Source organism: Hirundo rustica, chromosome 4 (genome assembly GCF_015227805.2).
Source record: "Hirundo rustica isolate bHirRus1 chromosome 4, bHirRus1.pri.v3, whole genome shotgun sequence".
Classification (NCBI taxonomy): Eukaryota; Metazoa; Chordata; class Aves; order Passeriformes; family Hirundinidae; genus Hirundo; species Hirundo rustica.
The window spans coordinates 2,093,903-2,116,904 of NC_053453.1; the positions used below are offsets into that span (position 1 = coordinate 2,093,903).

At 47.3% G+C, this 23,002-nt stretch overlaps 1 protein-coding gene across 3 annotated transcripts in view; it reads left to right on the plus strand.

The window, feature by feature from the left end:
- Positions 1-23,002, plus strand: part of PLXNA4 (plexin A4) — a 441,829-nt gene that overhangs the window by 223,525 nt on the left and 195,302 nt on the right. The gene's annotated exons all lie outside the window — the stretch shown is intronic.

Consider the following 23,002-nt stretch of genomic DNA (forward strand, 5'->3'; position numbering starts at 1 on the left):
AGTTGTCCTACCATGCCAGGTCAGTGGAGGCCACCAGTCTGAGTGCGGCATGTTCACCCCTAATGTTCAGTGGTTTATTAAACCAGTGTTACTGGTTATATTTTTTAATCTAGTAGTGTAATTTCTTCTGCCTACACCACTTAAAGTGTTTTGTGATGTCTCCAAACATTTCCCTCTACTGTGGATATTTATACCTAAAATTTGGTGTGGGGAGGGGAGCAACTCTGTAAATTCCTCCTGATTAAAGAGGCTGAGAGATACCGTAACTCAGGAGGAAGGACAGGATGACAGAGCTGGGATTCCTTCTCATCTGCTCCACGCTGGGCAAGGATGGGATTTCACTTCCAGTCCTGATGTGAAAACAGTTCCAGTCACTTTTTGGGATGGGGTGAGAAGCTGGAGGCAGGTGATGCCTGAGCTCCTGTGAGACTTTAAGCATGGCATAATTCCTTTTCTTCATCTTTTTACTGTCTGGGTCCTTTCTTTTTCTTTCTGGATAGAAGGGGGCTCCTTGAGGCTCAAATCCCTGGAGCAGAACAGTGAATGCACCAAAAACCAACCCACTATTCTCAGGTTTGCTCAGTGTCCCTTTTGTGTGGGCTCATTTGAGGTCACCCCAGACACCACTGCTGCCTTTGCAGAGCCCTTCAGATTCACAGACACTCCCAAACCTCTGGGGGAAAGGGCAGTGGGACAGCAAACTTCCTTCCCTCACATCCTTAAAACATGAAATCTAGAACAAGAGGAACAATTAGTTTTTCCTCCAGAGACTTCCAAAAACTGATTCTTGCTACCTGCACTCTCCTGACCTTTACAGCACGAGCAGATTCATTTTGTGCTTGGCTGTTCCAAAGCACAAGTCGAAGCTGGTGTTTTTAGGACCCCAAGCCCTGTAGAGAGCTCTGAGCCCCCTGTGATTTATCAGTCATCTCCTCCCACCCATCCTTGACACCCATGGGTGTCTCTGTGAGTGAGGCTGGTGAAAAAGGCAGGGACTGTTGTTATTTAAAATCTGATGTGAGCCTGTGGAACACTCAGCACTACATCAGCCTTTGCCCAAATCTGATTTTATCTGAGGCGGGTGATGTGAGTGACAGCGCTGCCACCTCAGCGGTGCAGTCACTGCCTGTGTGCTCATGGTAGAACACACTTTAATGCTTTGATAAATTAATATTTGGAGAGCCTCAGTGTGTGGGTGCAGGGGTTTGCCTTTGCTGGAGGCAGGATTATGAACAGGCTGCCCTTGGGGAGCAAATATCCCACCCACTCTACAAGCCATGCACGGATCTTTTATGAAAGGGTGAAGATCTGACTTATCAGAGGTTTTCACTGCCCAGAGTGATACTGGGAGATCTGTGCAGATGAGGGACAGGGGGGTGATGACTTAACGTGACCTTTTTAAAGATAGACAGGCACCAAGGCTTGTGCCATCCCCGGGGAAGGAGGAGGTTTCTCCGTCTGTCTGCTGGGCTCGGCCCTGTCTGCGCCCCAGAGATAAGAAGGGTTTTGTTATTACCTGGGTAGTTATTAAAAGCTGTTTTTGTAGAATCACAAAATCATTAAGGTTGGAAAAGGCCTCTAAGATCATCAAGTCCAACCTTTGACCAAATACCCCGGTGCTCAGTAAACCACATCACAAAGTGCCACTTCTGCTTGTGTACTGAACACTTCTGGGGTTGGTGACCCCACCACTGCCCTGGGCAGCCTCTTCCAATGCCTGACCACTCTTTCACTGATGAAATTTTTCCTGATATCCAACCTGAGCCTCCCCTGGTGCAGCTTGAGGCCATTTGCTCTTGTTCTGTCGGTGGCTGCCTGGGAGAAGGCACAGACCCTCACCTCACAAAAACCTCTTTTCAGGGAGCTTTGAAGAGCAGTGAGGTCCCCACTGATCCTTCTCTTCTCCAGACTGAACAGCTCCAACTCTCTCAACCACTCCTCACAGCACTTGTGCTCCAAACCTTGTGGTTTTGCCAGACTTGTCTCCACCTCTCACCAGCCCCCGACAAGGATGGAAGCCCCAGTGACAAAGCCAATTTCTCCAGCTTGTCCCAGTCTTACCACAGCTCTGGGCATCCCAGCAAGGCAACCTTTAGCTTGGAACACCTAAAAAGAGCTGCCTGTAAGTCTGGATACAAGGAACATCTTTCTCATGCTGCCAAAATAAACCCCTGGCCTTTCTGAGGTCAACTTCTGCGTGGGAGCGTTCTCCCCAGTGAACCTGGAGGTCCTTGGTTTGCACTTGGGGGTTTTCCTCTGGAGCTGCACTCCCTGGGCTCCAAGGGAGATGGATCCCAGCCCAGCCTTGTGGTCTGTGGCTGAAACAGCTCCTCCCGTGCAGCTCCTCTGGAGACTGGGAGGTGACAAGCAGCACTTGCCCACTCAATCACACGTGCAATGCTCTGGGGAGCAGAATGCAACAGCTTTTCACCATTATCTAGAAACGAATATTTCATACGGACAGTGATTGAAAGAGGGAGAGGAGATTTGTCACTGATACCCAGAGACAGAGCGTACAAAGGTCCCATCATTTCCCAGAGGTGTGGACATCTCTGTGTTTTAGGTGTGAAAGTGTTTCAAGTCCCTGTTGACAGGGCAGGGAAGGGTTGGTGCACACATGGGATCTGTCAGGATCAATCAGGAGATCATCCCTTTAACTCCAGCCTTTACAAACACTCCAAGGGAGCTATCCCAGCTTGCTCCAAGCCCCATCCAGCCTGACCTTGGACTTTCCATGGCTGGGGCAGCCACAGCTTTTCTTGGCAGCTTGTGCCCGTGCTCATCACCCTCACAGCCGAGAATTTCCTCTTAATATCCCATTTAAATCTACTCACTTTGTCTGAAGCCATTCTCCCCTTGTCCTGTCACTACATGCCCTTTCCACATTTTTTATGTCAGTGCGTTGGAGGCCTGGGGCTGTTTATTTCTCCTTTCTCTGTTTCTGGTGTGCAGAGGAACCCTGTGCCTCACATGCTGATCTCAGGGGATGAGGAGCAGATGGGAAATGCTGGGGGAACAGGAGGGTCTCTGTCTGCTGCAGCTTCTCTGCATCTTCCCTGCTCCTCATCACACATGCCTGCGCTTCCTTGGGTCCCCCTCCCTCACACAATAATCTCTGAATTTCTTTCTCTTCCCAGATGAGAAACTCCCTGGAACCCTTTGCAGGGATGGAGATAATCCTTCTGTCCCTTTCTCATTCTCACTGCCTCTCTTTCTGATCCTTTGCAGCCATTTCCAGGTTTGTGCTTGCTTTTCCACCACTCCTGCATTCCTGGCACCCCCATTTCTTTGCTCTCTACTCTCCCAGATGTCTCCACACCTCTGACTGACCATGTCTCCTTGTCACCTTGCTGCCCAAGTGTTGACACACACACAGAGCCCACCTCTGTGTGCCAGGAGGTGCAGGATGCTCATTCCCCTGTCCCACCTTTGGACTAATATTTGGAAGGTCTAAATAACTCTGTTTCAGCATTTGGACTCCTGGGTCTCTCTCAGCGTTTTTACAAGGCTGGTGCAACACATGGAAGCAGCTCCAAGACAGGAATCTCAGCCCTTCCTTTTGATACTGAGGGATCAAAGGCAAGAGCTGGAGGGGAAAAAAACCCCAAAACAACAACAACAACAAAAACAAAAAACAAACAAACAAAAAAACCCACACAAAAAAGAGAGAAAACAACAACAACAAAAAACAACAAAAAACCCCCCCCACCAACAACCTTAAAGGCTCAAAATCCAGAAGGTAAAGGACAAGAAGTGTCAACTTCATATTATTTAAATCTCAAGGTTCTGAGCTTCATTTACTGTTGGTTTACTGAAGGTCAGGGGAGACTGTTCTGCAACCAGGTTTTGGGCAACCTTGTGTTACTTATGAGCAGCTTTACCCATCCCTGGAAGTGTCCAAGGCCAGGCTGGATGGGGCTTGGAGCAACCTGGGATAGTGGGAGGTGCCCCTGAGCGTGGCAGGGGTGAAATGGGATGCACTTTATTGTCCCTTATAAAACCATCCTGCGATTCTGTGTTTGCCTCAGGGAAGGAGATTTGCTGTCCCTCTCTGTGCAGGCAGGTTTGTTCTGTGGGTCAGCTTCATGCTCCAGTGGAAAGCTGTGCGTTTCCCCTGTAAATTAGCAGAAAGTCACCCACAATCTGTGAATAAATCACATCTGTGCAGTGCTATCATTCCCTAAAACCATTACAGTGTGTCGGAGGTGAGACTTGGTAGGGTCATGCGTAGCAGGAGCAGATGGGTATTTTGGAGGCTCTTTTAAACTTCGCCAGCGAAATATCAAATAAATATGTACTTCAGCTAAAGCGTGGCAGAAAGCACATTTGGTAAAAATTAAGTAACTGTACTGCAAATCATGTTGACAGGGTCTTTTTGGCCTTTTTGTGTCTGTTTCTCATTAAAATGGGGAGGGCTTATACCTATTTGTCTCCTGAGATTTATTCTTCTCCCCTCTGCCTCTGAGTCACTATCAGCAGCAGAATTATTGTTTGCAAATTAGCTGCCAAAGAGGAGGGGGTGACTGGCCAGTTAACTTCTGGTCTCATGACCACTGATTAAAAATCTTGTCTGCTGCTTATGTTATTGTATCAATTAGTTAAAACAATCATTAATAACTTTGCTTAATTATGGCTTAATTTCTTCAAATGTGGTCTTTGCACAAGATATCAAATGGCATTAACTCCCAGGTTTGGAGTGGCTGTTTTCAGGGGATTGTCAAGTTGACAGAAACACTGGCTCAAGATCACAAGTTTTAAAAATAACTCAAGAGGTGGTTTGTTTAGTTTTTTTTTTTTTCTTCTTTTAATTTGCATTTGTTTGTTTGTGAGCCATCAGGTTGCGCAGACCATGGTTTTCATCATTGGGCCAGAACCAGAAAATGCAGATCTTATTTGAAAACAGAGATTGTCTAATAGGTGTGACTTTTTGACCTGGGGACTTAAAAGCAGAAGAGACACCCGCAAACTGTAAATTTCGGTGCTGCTGTTGCAGATTTGTGTTATTCTGCTGTCTTGGAGAATTGATTCAGAAGGGGCTGTGAAAAATGATCCCTGTGCATGCGTATCCTCTCTTTGGCGGTGGTCAGGTCTTCTGCAGGACTTCACTACTCGACTTCTGGAAGGGTTTTGGCAGCATCATCTCTTCCTTGGATTAAGAAGGAAAGGAAGTTAGGAAGAAATTTTTGGCTGGGAGGGTGGTGAGGCCCTGGCACAGGCTGACCAGAGAACCTGTGGTTGCCTCTGGATCCCTGAAAATGTCCAAGGCCAGGTTGGATGGGTCTTGGAGCACCCTGGGATAGTGGAAGGTGTCCCTGCCCATGGCAGGGGTGGCACTGGAAGATTTTTAAGGTCTCTTCCCACCCAAACCATTCCATGATTCCATAATTGTCTGTTCCTAAACCTAGCCTGACATCCTACGTAAGATCAGAGCCACCAGAGCTTCTTAGACGCCCAAATGGTGGTTGAATTCATTGTCTTTGCAAAAGTGCGCCACATTCCTCTCCCTCTAACTCCTCCAAAGAAGAAGATCTCCAAACCGCCCATTTCCTTGCCAGCTGCCCTGCTCTTGGGCAGTCCTGCAGAAAATTGATAGGGAAGAGCAGTTCCTGGAGTTCACTCCATCCCTATCGAGCAGTGAGTGTAATCCCGGTTGGCAGCAAAGGCAACTTCTGTTCTCTTTGATTGTTCTTTGCTGCCCCTGGAATACTCCTCATTACCCTCAGCAATATCAGAGGCTGAACTCCGCTCTCCCTCGCATTTGCTTTCACCTAATTAAGGGCCTGCTAAATAAGGTCAGATGCCCTCTGAGAAATGTCTGAATAGATGGAAAATCCCGCATGGATGCTCAGCTAAGGATGGGAAAGACACTGTGTGAGTGCCTCTGTTTATCAGCCAAGAACGATAAAAGCGATTTGGCCCACTGGCAAAACTGCAGAGCATTGTGCTGCTGACTCTTTTGAAATAATTCTTTATCAGCAAAAAGGCAAATTATTGCAAAAATTCATAATTTAGCTTGATTTTAACTCATTTGCTGCTTTCAGGTGAGTGTTTCAGAGTAATCTGGGATGATTCAGAGAGCAGGGAGTCCCTTAACCTCCTGCTGGCTTGGTTGTGTGTTCCAGAAGGGATGTGAAGAACTGAGAAAGCTGAGCTGAGCAGGAGAGGAACAGATTCAAGGTCTTGGAGGTGTCCCAAATGCATTGTTCATGGCAAGGGAAGAAATTCCACTTGGGGCTGTCTCTATCCCATGGGATGCACAGGCAGCTGCAATTCCAGCTCTCACTGTCCCTCAGCCTTGGGCTTTGCATACTTGAACTGTGCTCTTTTTTATGCTTTGGAAAGGCTTTCATGAGCCAGTGGATGCTGTATTGAAGCAGCATTTTACCTAAAACCAGGACTATGCAAAGTGCATTGGGAAAGAGGAAAGGCTGGGAGAAAGTCCAGGATTTGGGAGACCTTGAATCATTCCCTGCCTGACTCCTGGCACTCTCAGACACAAAATGTGATTTTTGGGGTGGTCCTGTCAGGCCAGGAGCTGGACTTGATGATCCTTCCAACCCCGGATATTCTATAATATAGAATTTATAATTCAATGACATCAGCTGTAGGCAAACCTCTGTAACTCCATGTGCCCTGAAGGTACAGAAGATATTTCCAAGATCAAAATCTCTTTTGGAACTTTCTGTAGCACCTGCCACTGACTACTGAAAACTCAGCTGTCCTCCTGACCTGTGCAGATGCCCTAATGAAAGCTGGAAAGCTCTGGTGGTTCCCAAAGTTCAGAGGGACTTTTGCTTTGTCACCATCAGATGTCCAGTCCGATCTTTGCTGTGCATCAGAGAGGGAAATGCTCCTTCAGAGAATAATTTGCAGCCACCCTGCCCTCTAAGTGACATGAATTAAAGCTAACTTGATCCTACCTAGAGGAACCTCCACATGCCCAAGATGTGTGGAGAGGACCAGCAGGGAGCTGTTCACTGGAGGGAAGGGTTTCACACAAAATGCAGGTTGGGATCCCTTTGCTTCGTTCTTGGCCTTGCTGATCCATGCCAGAAGCATCTCTTCCAGGCCTGCCCCATCCCAGAGAAATTACTTCCCTGCAAGCACATTGCATTAATCACTGGGTCCAGCTGCGGGGGAGGATCTGCAGCTGCTGCAGTACTTTGAGTCCATGGATCTTAGTCGTGGACAGAGTCTAAACCCTGCCTGCTGGCAGGGCACGAACTCCTGTAGCTCCGGGTCAGAGCACTGCTGGTGAAATTCTGCAGCTGATGAGCAGAGGGGCCAAGGGACACGTCCTTGGTTGTGCCTGTGACAGGGCAGAGCATCAGGGCTGAGTCTCTGGATCACCCCTGGGCCAGGATTTGGGCTCATTTAGTCCACATCCACACAATTTATTGCCTGTCACACTGCAGGACCTGTGTTCAGACACAGCGGTGGCATATTTGGGCCCGAACTCTCCGGTTGTACCCTGTTCTACGTGTTCAATATTTGAGGGTAGAACCACAGCTTTCCCAGTGCCATCTGTGCATTTGGCTTGAGCTGCAGCCTGAGCTAATGTCAGCAGCCATCTCCTAGCCTGCCAAAAAGCCACGTCCCCGTGCCAGGATACTTCCTCCACAGGCTGCTCGAAGAAGCAGCACAGGAGCTGGGGGATTCTCAGAGGGTTCTGAGGGTGCTGTGTCCTCTAGAGCATGGTTTAATTCATGTCCGGGATTCCTTGCCTTAAGGTATTCATGTGGGGAACACACCTGGAGGGCTTTGCCTGCTGTCAGGACATGAGGAATGGGATGGGTCATTCGCTCTAACCAGGTCTCCTTCCTCCTGCACCATGTTTTGAAGTTTTAATTGCTCCCTCAAGTTTGTGGGGGTTCTGCTGACAGCTCCCCGCTGCCTTGCACAGGAGACAGAAAATAAGAAAAGGGTGGAGGAAAGAGTGAGCAATGCCCAGAAATGCAAAAAGCACTTGCAGAGTCATTCCCTGGGTGAGGAAAGGCAGGGACTATCGATCCCGGGGAGCGGGTGAGAAGCCATGGAGACGTGTCCCCTGGGGCACGGTGCTGCCCAGCACACGGCCTGGGGGTCACCTGGCACTATTGATTGTGGTGCTGTTCCTCTGCTGAGTCGAACACAGGCTGCTCAGTACAGCTGCTGTGCTGTTGTGGGAGAAAGGATGTGGATGTGTGGAGTTTAATGCATCCCTCTCACGTTTTAAACAAAAAAACCCCACACTCCTGTCTCCCTGAGTCCTGTCAGACTAGTAGGTCATATTTTCAGCTAGGAATAGGTCAGAGTATTAAGGGCAGCTCAAGGAATTTAGCTGGAAATCTGAAAATCCCCCTCCTCCCTTCCCCCAGCCCCTGACCCTGTAACAGACCCAGAAGAAGGGGAGAAGAAAGAGGAAACCTAAGAAGCTGGTGATTACATGTGAAGCCTGGCAGATCTGTAATCCTGGACTCCATTAAACATCTGTCTGCTCCAATCTCCCTGACAGCCAGGTCTCCTCCTCTCGCACAGATCCTGCATTTGCAGGTCACTCGGAGGCACCCGTTGTTAATCACCATTCTTTGGTGCTCCACAGCCCAGCCTGGGCACCACAGCTCCCAGGGAGGGGGGATTTGGGCAGGAAAATGCCCATGGCGCCGAGCTACAGGCACACCCACACCTCTTGGGTTGGAGCTTTTCCATCTAACACATCCTTGAGTGCTTTCCCGGATCGGTGCCCAGTGCCTGTCTGGGACCATTCTCTTAATTATTGCATTTTAAACATTCTTCCAAAGTTGTTTCCATTACAGGCTCATATGTCTTATTACTTTCATTGAGGCAAATATTTGCTCTCTTGGGGCATTTTCCTTGCACCATAAGTGTGCAGAGTTATCATTTTCTAGTGCATTTTCTATTTTTCATGTGATATCCCTGAACTCCTAAGCACACTCCATGTTAGTGGATTAATAGGAATTTCATTGTAAGACTCAGGGAGAATTTTTTTCAGTGCTCGAGAGTTTGCTGCGTCTTCTGCACTCATAGCTTTGAGCTTTTCTTGCTGTAAGGCCCCTGCTAAATATCTTTCATCACTTTATATTACTTGATACAGTCATCATCATCATATATAGTAGGAACTGGAAAATAAAATCCATTCCAGAACCTGCCCTTGAAAGGCAAACTGGCTTTTATGTTATTTTCTATTTTTAAAAAACCCTTTAAAGTCATGCTGCAATATTATTTCCCCCCCCCCCCCTTTTTTTTTTTTTTTTTTTTTTTTTTTTTTAGAGTTTGGGTTTTCTTCCCAGTTCTTGAGATTTTCCAGTTTGTGATTGTAGACAAGAGTACTCAGCTACCTTGAAAATTATTTTCTTGTTTTATTTCCTAACTGATGGAGAAGTAATGGGAATCCTTGAGATCTAAATTAGTCTGTCTTGCTTTGTTGTTTGTTTTCTTTGGTGGTTTTTTTTTTGTTTTTTTTTTTTTTTTTTCTTTTCCTTTAGAAAGATGTTCTGAACCAACAATCTGAGCACTTGGTCAATATTCTGCTGTATTTTAGTTTGTAGTGTAAACTTGGCTTTCACTTGTGTTTGGGTGGTTGGGAAGACCTGAGGGGACAGAAAAATCCATGCAAAAAGTTGTGTGGATAAATCAGTAGTTGTTTGCCTGCTCCCTCTGTGGATGTTGCACACAGAAAAGGGAATTCCTCTGCCAAATGTCCTACATGTGACTGCCTGGATAAAGATTGTGTTAAGATTTTTTTTAAATAATGGGATTATTTTGAAATAATGGTCCCTAAAGTTTTAGTTTTACCATCTCATCCCAAGTGCAGCATTTCTCACATAATTCCTAGGGATCCTTTCCCTTAATTCACCTCCTGAATTCACCTCTTTCCCCCTAATCCTGAGCTCCTACATAAATACCTGCTCTCGTGTCCCTCCTCTGAGAGTCTGGATCCACGGATGCCTTCATGATGGATTTATAACTCGCAAAGCCCTTTGGACTTCTCGAGGATGAAAGACAGTGTTTGTACAAGATCCCTGCCCTCATGACATAATTTGGGAAGCTTTCTCTGGAAGGAACCTTCCAAGCACTTGTGAGTTCACGTGTCAGTAGTTTCTGCCCCTGAGAGCGAAGGTAACCTGTGTGCTCCCCCCAAGCATCACATCAGGAATGTGTTTTGATGGAGTATGGACTCCAGGGTGATCCACATAATTAATGTTGGATTCACGGAGAGCTGGGAAAAAGGAGATGTTTGCACTGACCTGGGCTCCGTCAGGACAAAGCTTCCTTTATTCCCACAAGTTGTAGCCTCGTTTAATTCCATTTTTTTAGTTAAATGCAATAAAACAGTGAATAGTTTCTGGCAGCGAAGCCAAATGCTGCCTTGTGACTGTAGACTGAAGCTTTCTTCCTTTCCCCCAAAAAAGGATCGCTCCATTCAAATTGATAGGGAATAAACCCAAGACATTCCTGGACACTGGGAGATTTCCTCTTCCTCTCCAAGAGCATGATCTCCTGCTGAATCTTCCACCCCAGGCCATGAACTGGCAGCTTGGCCCTTACGACCCACTTGGCAGTGACTGATTGTGGGGACCTCTTTTGCTGTGGAAAATGTGGAACTGATTGTCTGGGCGACCCCGCTTGACCTGGGGAATTCTGCATTTAACCTGGCTTTAGACATAATAAACTGGAGTAATTAGCAGAGAAATTCAGCGGTGACACGTCTAATTGATTGGAAATGCCAGTCCCCCCGACGAGAGCGGGGCTGTGGTGAGGGCTGTGCCGTGCAGGGGTCATCGGGATGCTGTCAGGAGGTAGGAAAATGCAGGGAAGGAATGTGGAGCCTGCTGGAGGTTTGCTTTTCTTTGCAGCTGAGAATGCTGCAGGTTTGCTTTTCTTTCCATCTAATGGCCTTGGTGAATATGCTATCCATCACTAATTACTGATCCCTCCACTCAGCACTTTCCCAAGGCTGAGCTCACACCTCTGGGAAAATCCACCTCGATCTCTGCGCAGTCCATCTCAGCTGTGGGCCTGCAAAGAGAAAAACACATTTTTTGTGTTGCTCATCTGAAAATCCACCAGTTTGAGCCCCACCAAGGAGGCAAGGATGGGCCCTTTTTGGGAGAACATTTATTTCAGGTCGTGGATTGATGTTATCTCTTCTGTCAACAAGGATCTGTGATATCCCTTCCCAGGCTTTGCATTTCTGCTTCTAGATTAATGACAGTTGGAAAATAAAAGATTTAAACTAATTTCCCTTTAAGATTTGTGCGTGGAAGAGGGCATTTTGCTTCCCTGGTTTGTGGCAGAGCCTCAGCACTACGTGTGTGCACCCCTTGGAGCAAGGCACCCTGTGGCAGGGACCAGCAATGGCCTGGAAGCGTCTCCCAGACAGTCTTGGACGCGGTTCAGGGATGACCACAGCCAGTGACAGTTTCTGAGAGGCAGTCTGGCTGCAGCTGCTCCATTTGCAGGCTAAGGGAGCCAAATGAGGTGTAATTGTGATGTGCTGTACTCGCTGGCCTCAGGGCCACAGCGCAAGGCAGGCACACGAAACCCCTCAGTGCAGGCACAACTGTCCAGACTGGGACAGGGTTGTGTGATTTCTGGAGGAGGGTTCAGAGTCTCATCGTGGTCTTCCAGTACTTAGGGGGATCTTGTAAAAAAAGGAGAAGAGTGATTATATATGTGGGCAGGTAGTGATAGGACAAGGGGAAGGATGGTTTTAAACTAAAAGAGGAGTGATTTTGATTAGATAATAGGAAGAGATACTTCCCTGGGAGGGTGGGGAGGCCCTGGCACAGGGTGCCCAGAGCAGCTGTGGCTGCCCCTGGATCCCTGGAAGTGTCCAAAGCCAGGCTGGACAGGGCTTGGAACACCTTGGGACAGTGGAAGGTGTCCCTGCCATGGCAAGGGTGGCACTGGATGGGCTTTCATGTCCCTTCCAACCCATTCCATGGTTCTGTGGTACTTCATAGGACAGGAGCCTTTGCAAGCTGTCAAGCATTTAGTGGTTCATGATTGTGGTATTAATTAAACATTTAAAATCTTGATGAAGAGCTTCTTATAAAGAGGAGTAAAAGAGAAGAGTGGGTACATGTTTGGGGAAAGCTGAAGCAGCTCACTGTTGGGGCTGGCAGCAGCCTCTGGAGTGGGATATATCAGCCATATCTCATGGAAAAAGGTGAGAAAAAATGTGGGGGTCATTGGCCTCTTTTATCTCATAACACAGCCTCAGAGGTTACAACCTGTTGCAGGTGTTACACCATGAAGACTCTCCATTTGCTAAGGTTTTATTCTTCAAGGACTGGTTTTCCTGAGGTGCACCCTCCTCCCATCAACAGAAACCTCTGGATACCAATCCTGGGCTTTGGGAACATTTTCATATCCTGAATCAAAAAAAAAAAATAATAAAAAGGGAAAAGGCAATGCAGTGACACCGCCATATGCACTGAAGCATCCCGCGGAGATTGTGGGGTCTCCAAACAAACATTGGATGTGTAAACATCAGGATCAGCATTCCTTCACTGCAGACCCACTTATTGCCTTCCTGATGATTTATTTTCATTAATTTCCATAGCTAAACAGACAGAAGTGCTTGGGGCAAACATCGTAGGCTCTCTCTGCTCCCACACAACCCCCTTCCTCTTTTCCACATTTTCTTTTTCAGCTGACAACCAGCCCATCCTCTACTTACTTTTCGCACAAAGTTTTCACTGCCTAAAATTTGCAGGGACTCCTTTCCCCAGTCTTCAGCGCTCTGACGCTTTTGGGAATGTTATTCTCTCTTCTTAGAGGAGCGGTGGTAACGGTGGAGATGCAAATAGATCCTTTAAATATTGAAGTATTTGTGTTTGATGGGTATTTTTGAGTTTGTGGCCTTTTGTTTGCTTCCTCATGTGCTGTCTGCAAGGAAGGAGGATTCACACACGACAACTGCACTTTGGAAGCATTTTTTCCTAAAGGAGAGGGACTATTTGCAGGTTTAAGCATTGACAGTTTTACCCCAGGATCCTGGAAGAGGAGAAAAAGCATTTTTACTGGGTTGATGGAAAATGAAATTTTTTTGCTCAGCTGGGTTGGGTCCTTGGAACTACCCCGGAAATTTCAATGGGGGAATTCTATTCCTCTTCTGCTTGCATTTGTTATTTATTTTCTGCCATCCTGCCCTTCCAAGATATTAATGTGGGTCATGTTTTGTTTTTTTTTAATTTTGCCAAAAGTCATCCTGAATTTTGTGACCCGTTTGTGAGGGTAAAAAAATTTCTTTTTTCTGGCTCTGTGATTTGCTCTTAGCCTGGGATGCTGTTTTTTCTCCTGTTAACAATGAAAATAGTCATGTGGAACAGGGAAGTGATGAAGTTATTTATTTATTATTAAATATACATACAATATATGTATTTACAAGAGCATGTGGTTATAGGATGAGGGGGAATGGCTTCAAACTGATGGAGGGCAGGATTGGATTGGACATTAAGAGGAAATTCTTGGTTGGGAGGGTGGGGAGGCCATGGCACAGGCTGCCCAGAGAAACTGTGGCTGCCCCTGGATCCCTGGAAGTGTCTCAGGCCAGGCTGGATGGGGCTTGTAGCATCCTGGGATAGTGGAAGATGTCCCTTCCATGGCAGGGGGCGAAATGAGATGATCTTTAGGATTCCTTCCCACTCAAACCATTCTATGATGTGTAAACAGACAATATTTATATATTATTGATGATTATTTCAAAGATTTCATGAAAGGCTACAGCGTTTTCCTAACCAACTGCCCTGGCCTTTGTGTGGGATTTGGAGCAGCCTGGGAGTGAAGAAGGTTCTTTCCCCCCACCACACAAGAGGTTTGTCATGAGATGATGAGGAAGATGACGGACGAGTTAATCAAAAATAAAACAGAGAATCTGAACCTACTGCACCCATGGAGATCTGCTCTGATGTCCATGCCAGGCCAGAGAGCAAGAGGAAAATGGTGTCACAGAGGCATCACCTGGCACTTTCACACACTTCTACATCCAGCCCCAGCGGGTTCACCTTATCTGCCAGGGAAGCATGGCTGGGCTGGAAGGCAGCCTGTGCCTGGCAGGGCACAGCACCATTCCACTAATGCGTCTGCAAACGGGAGGCTGCCGAGGGGCTCTGGGGATAATGGAGCGGCTGGGCTAATAAAATTAGCCTGGCATTCACAGCCTGAGTGGGGAGGAGGAGAACTGTCCCTTTCAGTCTTCCCAATCATCCCCTGACGTCTCATTCCAGCCCAGGAAAGGGAAGCAGGCTAGGGGAGAGCCTTCCAGCAGAGTGAAAATGTGCTGCTGCAGTGCTGGGGTGTAGAGAGCAGTTTCCCCAGGGAAAAAAAGGAAACCCTGGAAAAACGCCTTGGGAAAGCCCATTCTCAGCGCCCTGAGCAGGAGGCTGATTGATGTGCTCGCTATGCTAATTGTTACTGGAAAGTTCTCAGCCCTCTGTGTTATCATAGGTTGACTTTTTGGTACATGAATTTTAATAATCCTAATCGTTCTTCCTCGTCGGACCCTTCCCTCAGACCAGGCCTTTACTCCCCCCCCACAGCAGGTGTATAAATTCCCCTCTCTGACCCAGGCCTTTGATATTTTGCCTTTTGGCCCTTGTTATTGCCTTGATCTGGTTCGGTCCAATACAGTGTACATCTTATTCTTTGTTATTTTTGTATTATTAAAACTACTTTTCAGACAGCTGGATCAAAGCTGTCTCTCTCTCCATCCAATTGGGTTGAGTCCCAAGGAAACTCAAAGGGGTCTGAGAGTCTGGGCCAGACCCCGGGAAGTTTCACTGGGTGCTTTCTGGAAAACCAAATGCCCGGGCTGTGGTGGCCCCACCTCGGTGACAATGCCTCCAGGAACCCTGAGCCACCGTCACGCTCCGCCAGCCACCCTTCCCTCTGCCGGGGCAAGGTTGGGAATACATTTGTCACTCGAGCTCCAGACAGCAAACGAGGCTGATTTAATTAACCCAGGGAGCCCTGCTGGCCTTGTCTGTGAGAGCTCAGGACAGCAGGACGTGGATGAGTGGAGGCAGGGAGAGGAGGGAGAGGGGGAGAGGGCAAAGACGCGAGGCCTGTGGAGCGTCAGGAGCCATCTCAAAGCACTTTGCTTCTCACCGCCGAAAGCCCTTCACAATTAGTCTTGATGTGATTTACATTTACTTTAAGGCATCTGCATAATGGGGTACAATGCACAGGAAATGCAGTCATGAGCTTCTGAAAGCTTTTGGTGACTGACAATTCCCACAGAGCACGAAATCTCCCTTCTCCCTGCAGCTGGAAGCAAGTCTGGCCTTTACAGAGCATGGGCTCATGGACTGAAATGCCAAAAATTTACCTTCCAGTGTGTCTGAACTCCCAGTTCTATTCATGAAGTGTCCGGACCTGCCTTTCCTTTTCCACCTTTCTGTTGGATTTGTTGGGACCTTGGACTTCTAACTGAAGCACCAAGGAGGAGGATTTTCATCTCTAGCAAAGTCAAAACCAGGAGAATGTTGCTTTGCTGTCAGTCAGGGGCAGACCTGGGGCTGGGGGAAGCTGGGACACCTCTGCCCACACCTGGCAGGCTTTGGTGGGCAGGCTTGATGTGAGAGACATCACTCCTGCTTGTAGAAAGTCACCTTGGCCAAGAAGCTCTGAAATTTTAATGCTCCCCACCAAATATTGACTCTCTGAGGGCGTCTCAGTAAGCCTTTAGCGGAGAAGTCGATATTTGTCTGATGTTTCAATGGATAATGTTGCTTTTCTCTGAATTTCCTCTGGACTCTGCTGGCCTCTCCCAAACTCGCTGCACAGTGGCAGAAGCAGGATAAAAACATGGGAGGAGGTGGGAGTGCTCCTTTTGGAGGGTTTTGTGCTGTCCTCTTCTCCCTGCCTTAATGAGGCTCTTTGTTGAGTCTGTCTCTCTCAACTCAGCATCTGAGCCTGCTGTAATCACTTCCAGCACACAGCAGTCCTTCCCCATTTGGCTCTCCCTCGCTCTCTGAGGAATTTGGACAGCCAAAATGCACCACGGACACAGCAGAATCGTTGCAATAAGTGCAAACGCATCAGCAATTTCCCGTGACAAACGTCCCTCTTCCCACTGGAGATCAGCGCAGGATAACGTTGTCACTCCATCCCGAGCGGACTCGAGTGGGTCTTGTCTGTCCTGCTGGGAAAAGAAGCTCCAGGTGAGATTTTAGGCAGGGTTGTAGCCACGTGTTGGTAGCAGAGGACAAACGTGTCTCTGTTTCCCTGCCCTACTGAAGCTCCTCAGCTGAGTTCTGCAGCAAAGGCTCCGTTCTGCCCTTGGACATGGTCATTCTGCCTCCTCGGGCAATTTAACGTCTATCCCCCTAAAAGTCTGAGCTGCAGAAGGATCCCAGTGGGTTAGAAGCAAATATATTGCCTTGCAGGTAGAAAAATCACTGCTGCAGGTTAGATTTCTGCCAATTTACCATCCATTAGGGACTTGGTCTAAGTTGGCTGTGCCTCCTAAGAAAGAATAATCCTGTAAACAGCGTAGCTCTAATATACTGAACAATTAAATAACTTGTTTCTGATTGAAGTTGAAATCCATTATATTTCCATTTGCAAGGCGAGCCGAGCAGGCTTCAGAATTAGTGAAAAAGGGAGCTAATTTATATTTCTGTTTGTGCTTGTAGCAGCTAGTAAATAAATCCAGGTGCACAAGGGGAGTTGAGAGACTTTAATTTCAATGGCAGCTTGGGCGTCTGGTAACTGTAGGAGTCTGGACCTAAAATAAATGCAGAACAGTTTTCAGGAGCAAAGGGCAACGGATTTGTGGGTGCATCTTCTTTGCTGTTTTAAATTTAGTCACAGAATCCCAGAATGTTTTCTGTTGGAGGGGACTTAGAGATTATTTTGTTCCATGGGCTGGGACACCTTCCACTATCCCAGGTTGCTCCAAAGCCTGTCCAAACTGGCCTTGGATACTCCCAGGGATGGGACAGCCCCAGTTTGACTCTCTAATGCAGATTTTATCCCATGGTTGATGCCTTCACAGGTCTGTGGCGTGTCTGAAAGTCAACCCAATCTGGGATTGACATTTTTGGGGTGGTCACCTCAGCAGGGCAGCCTGGGCTGGCAGGAGGTCTGATCAATATTTATCTGGCCAAGAAAGGGAGTGAGTGATGCTCATGTGGGCAGTGTCATATTTAAAAGGTGTCTCCACTTAACTGGAGGTCACAGTGTACACTCTCCTTGAGTGGTGGCATCATTTCATAAAAAAGCTTTTTCATTAATTAAAGTCTCTTAACCTTGCATCGTGCTCGGGGTTTGGTATAGAAGCTTATTTTTTTTCTGATCAATATATATTACCATATTTCCTAGAAAGAAGCTTTCACCCCCTCAACTAGCTGAGGAAAAAATTATTGTGTGCATTTGAAAGCATTTTGTGCCTCTAGAATCCATTAAGTAGATCAGAGCTGCTGTTTTCTTGTTCTTATGGACTTTTGTCCATATCAGTTACCCAATGGAGCAGAAAGCATTGTTTGCTCCCATTCAAATGACATTTCAATAAATGCCAGGGGAAAATGAGGATTCTGTTCTGCCTTTTTTTTTTTTTTTTTTTAATTTAAGCTTGAGAGAGAGGGTATGAACTCATGAAAATACCCCAGCCCACAAATCAGGACTTTAGGGGTTGTGATTTCTAAGTTGTCTCCATGTGATCACCCGCAAGTCACTGAAGGTCACAAACATCTCCTTTCAGCAGGGTCTGGCATTTATTCTTACGTAACACCCAGTGCCACTGATTTGTATGAGGTTTCCAGGCAGGAACATGCTTATTAATTTATCCTCAGAATTAATGGAATTGGGCGGGAGAGGAGAACAGTTTCATCTCCCAAATCTTCCCTCTCTTCCAACTTCCAGCACTCTGGGAAGCCTTTGGGCAACTTTGCACTCCCAATCCAGGGGCAGAGCCCTGCAGGTGGACTCACCCCCAAGCAAAATGTCCTCCTTCCCTCCTGCTGGGCTGGAATTAATATTCGTATTTCAATCCCTTTGTACGGGGGGGAAAAGCTAAAAATTAATTGCCTGTGCACATGAGAGGTGAACAAGCAGATGCCCAGGAAAGCACAACAGAATTATTGAGTGATTCTGCTTTAATTAAGTGCATCAGAGAGCTGGGAATGGTGGGGCCCCGTGCTTGGTGCCAGTAACATCATTGAGAGGAGGATGTGAAGGGATGGCTGCTGCCAAGGGGTGATGGAAGGTACTCAAGGAATATAGAAAGCTATTTTAATTCTGGCTGCCTTTGAGAAAGCTGGAGCTACAGCCAATAACCATAAAACTACTGGGGCAAAGCTGCAAGCGCACCAAGGGCATCCCTCAAGCACTTATCTCTGTGAGCCCTGTGAGAAGGGACATCTTTTATCAATGAGAGGGGAGCACAGCAGAGCTGCAGCTGTGAATTCCCTGCCAAAAAAGGGCTGCAGGCAGCATTTTCAATGCCTGAAGCTGGCACTGTCCAAACCATCCAAGAGGGGGGAATCTGGGGGCATAGTCCCTTCTGAGCAGGTGAGGCAGATAAAGCATCCAGAGAAAGCAACCAAACACCTGCTGGCAGTGGGAGAGGGATATTGACCCTTTCAGGGTGAAAGGCACCTGACTTCCTGCAAGTTCAGCTTTAGGATAACATGAGGTACCCTCAGCAGTAGCTGCTTCACAGCAGTGCTTGCAAAGAGAGCCAAAGCAGCTCATTTTAGAGAGTTATTTGCAATGTCCGTCAAAAGTGATTTTTCCTTCAAGTCTCCTCTATGCCACAGCTGAAGGATCTTGGCTCGTCTCCAGTGTCCATGTTTTTTCTCCTCAGGATTCCCTGTGATCCTTACAGAATCTTGGAGACTCTGGCTCTGCCACCAAGGAGCAGCTCAGATTTTTGTCCAAGGCTTGCCCCCAAAGCAGAGACCAGGTTGTTGACAATTATTCCAGTCATTCTGCCACCGTGTCAGTACATGGCTTTGTCTCTTCTGGGCAATGAATACTTTCCCCCCGCCCAGGGAATTAATTCTCATCCCTCTGGGAGGGTGCAGCATTTCCCCTTTCATTTCTCTCTGTCCCCAGCTTGCCCAGGTCGTTGCTATGTGCATCTGAGGTGGCCTGAACAGTGATGATTTTGGGGTCTGCTACCCGAAGATTGGCCAGAAATGCTTTCTGAGAAGTCACATAATCCCTTCTTCAGCTTTAAGCCTGAGTGCTTGGACTGAACAGTCTGGCAAACTCGAGCTGTGCTTTAGAGCTATCGAGATTTTCTTACCACCTTCTTCTATTCTGGGGCCTCTGTAAAGGAGAGATCTCACTCCAGGGACACAGATCCCACCCTAGGAGACAACCCACCTGGAATCAGCAGCAGGACTCAGACATCAAGGGGTGTCAGGATGACTGCAGCTAATCCTCCAGTAATCAAAGTCCTTTAGCCCTCAGTTCCAAGCCTTTAAAGACCCAAACCCACATCACTGCTGCAGGAAATGTGTCCGGGGATCCCAGAGGCGAAACTGCTGACAAAGAATTGCAGAGAAATTTGGAAAACCAGTGATCCATGGCAAAGCCCTTCAAGGACTTTTGTGGGGCTGCTTCTCAGAGCACATCAAGCACAGAACAAAACAGGGAAGTTGTGGGAATGGCTCCCTGGGGGAACTGAGGTGTGGAAACTCCTTGGCTTGATTCTTACGGACAAATTGCAATAGGGATCAGGACATTCCTCCTAAAGTTTTGTTCATCTCCTGGGTTATTTCCATTCTCCTCTAACCTTTTGGGCACTGCACTGATTCAGCTGCTGGTCCTTAGATGTTGGAGGATATTCTGTTAAGCACTGTAGTTGTGCTTCAGTGCATATAAAGTTGTTCTTCAAATCAGTGAAACATTAGGGTTGGAAAAGCCCTCTAAGATCATCGAGTCCAAGAATTAACGCAGCACTGCCTAGCCCAGCACCAAACCATGTCCTCAAAAGCCACATTGATGCGTTGTTTGAACAGTTTCAGGCTTCTGTGTAACGGGAAGATAAACTTAACAAAAAAGCCCAGATCAAGTGCTAAGGGTCTAGAAGCAGCTGAAGATGGACTTAAAGTTGGAACCACACTGAAGGAAAAGAAAATGTAAATTATCTCCATTTATCATCGTAACTGGAACCTCAAAGGTGCTGTTTTAGTAGAGGTGCAGTGGGAAAGCTGGGCATGGCCTGTGAGTGGAATAACAGAGCTGCAGGAGAGCAGTAAAATTGAAAAATAACTAGGAAACTCTGGAGGTTTTGGCACATCCAGTGTGGTTTTGCTACCAACCAGCCTGGGCCCACTGGGAGCCTTTGGGCAGGGTTAGGATTGTGGCCGGAGAGGAAACTGCAGTGAAAAATTAGGAGCATATTAGGGTCTTCACTGGTGCAGAGAGACCTTTTGCGGCAGCCCTAATCATGACATATCCTCATCACAACAAATGTGCATTTTGTCACACTCTGGGGCGGCGTCCCAGGTCTGGCACAGCATCTCAGGGCCTGAAGGTAGAGAGGAGATCACCTGGCAAAGATCAGCTCCAGCCTAGACAAGCTGAAAGTGAGCAGCTCTTTCTGTCATCCAAAGCAAGCTGGACCTCTTCCTTTTCATGTGCCCACAAAGATGCTGCAATTCTGCGCTGCTCCTTTAATTTTTATGGCATTTTTGCTTCCTTCTGTAGCATGCAGGAACTTGCAGCCTGCTCGTAACAACCTAAGATCACAGCGTGGTCTGCTTTATATCTGCATATGCACAGAGACACACAGTGTTTCTCCCAGCATGCAGAATGAATGAATGCTGGAATAATTTTTCATTGTTGCCTTTATGAGCTCCAAGAAAAAAAAAACAAAAAACAAAAAACAAACACCCCCCCCACAAACAGAACCCCCCCCCCCACAAACAAAAACCCCACTAATAAATAATTTATTCTTATGAAATTGCAGTTTATTATGATAGATTTTAAATAGCTCAGAGTGCACATGGGATTGGGGACATCTTGTCTATGTTCTCATTATATCAAGTTTTTTTCAGGGAATCTATGAAGTTTGTGTGTGTATTTGCATTTGTGGAAGAGCATGTGCATGTGAAGGCAAGGAACAGGCACAAAGAAATGTAGTTTCTTTCTGTCTGTACGTGAATCATAGAACGGTTTGGGCTGGAAGGGACCTTAAAGATCATCCAGTTGAATATTTTTCAAAAAGGAGATCCAACCCTCTGTTTTGGGTGTGCAGGCTCCCTTCGTAATCCAACACAAATGATGGATTCTTGACACCTCTCTCCAGAGCAGGACTGGTCACTGGTGGTCACTGGGGTTCCTGTTGAGCTTTTTTTCATTCTGAGCAGCCATTTGAAATACACCAGATGAACTGAGTCATCTCTGTATGTGCATACATGGGTGAACCTGTGTGGGGTTTGTGCAGTGGTCCATAATAATATGATTTTATGTGGCTGTATAATTAGCAAATTGCAGTTTTCTTATCATGAACATCCAGGTGAGTACCTGGGGTGGGGGTGCTGCCTGTACAGAAGTGTCTGACCACGAGACACTTAACTCTATAGCATTACCCAGTGTAATGAGACACTAGGGAAAATAAACCCAGAAGGAGAGGACAAAAAACTCCAGTCTGTGTGGGCTTTTTGAGGGTCTGCCTCAGAGACCAATCAATTTGATTTCCAGTGCCTTGAAGCTCCTTTCTCCCTGAATTTTCTGCCACTCTCGTCCATTTAGATGGGGACCAGAACATCTTTTACTCCATGTGTGCAGCAGGGTTGGGATGGCCTGGCCTTGGCTGGACAGCACCCAACCAGTCTATCACTCCCCTCCTCAGCAGGATGAAAAATGAGATGTAAAAAAACTTGTGAGTCAGCATAAAGGCAGTTAAGTAAAGCAGAAACGAGAACTGCGCACAGAAGCAGAGGAAAGCAAAAGATTTACCCTCTCCTTTCCATCAGCAGGTGATGTCCAGACACTTCCCAGGAAGTAGGACTCCAGTAAGTGTGGCACTTTGTAAGACAAATATTTTGCTAAGAAATCCAACTCCTCTTCCTCCTTTTTCTTAGCTTTTATATCTGAGCAGACACCATATGGTCTGGAGCGTCCCTCTGGTCAGTTTGGGACAGCTGTCCTGGCTGTGTCTCCTCCCAGGATCTTGCCCACCCCCAGCCTGCTGGTGAGGGGGAAATGTTGGAGAGACAGCCTTGATATTGTGGCCAAAACACTGGAGCGCTACCAACACCTTCCCATCTGCCAGTCCCCAGCACTGCGAGGGATCTGGGGGAATTAACTCCGTCCCAGCCAGGCCCAATTTGAGGGCGCAACGCCGTGGGGTTCTCCTCTCCGCAGGGAAACCTCGGCACACAAATAAAATAGTGGAGATAAACGACTGCTTTGCCACCTGACCCGTTTAACGGCTCATGCCTAAAACGCAACAACCCACAAACTCACACGGAGGCACGTGGAAAACGGGGAGCTGGGAACAGCAGTGCCTGAGCTCTTCCCTTGTTGATTCCAGGGGCTGGTTTGCATTGGTAAAGACGGACTAAAACCTGGGATGTGAGATCCCTGCAAGATGAGGTCTTAGGGAGATGAGATGGCCGAAGTAGAGGGGCTCAGGGTCGCTGTAGCTCCCGATTGCTGCTGCCCGATGCTCAGGCACGCTCCAGGATCACCATTTCCAAGCAAACCCGGATCTGTATTTCCCTTAATGTGCCACTGGCTGCTTCTCCTGACCTCTTCCATGCTGCCTATTACCTCAGCTCTGCTTCCCCTCCCTCCTGATCGAATTACTAAAGCACACAGTGGAGTCTCTTGGCTCAACAAAATTTAATGACAGTGACAACAGAGGAGGATAATAAAGATAAATCAGCTGCTCCCAGGAAGGAAAGATGAAGTAAGAACAGAGTGAGTTAGGAGGATACACCATGTAGTGACCCTGGCGTGTGCACATCCCTCATCATCCCTTTTCTCTCAGCATCTGTGGGAGATAAAGCAGTTTTTTCCTGCTTTTGGGGGGATT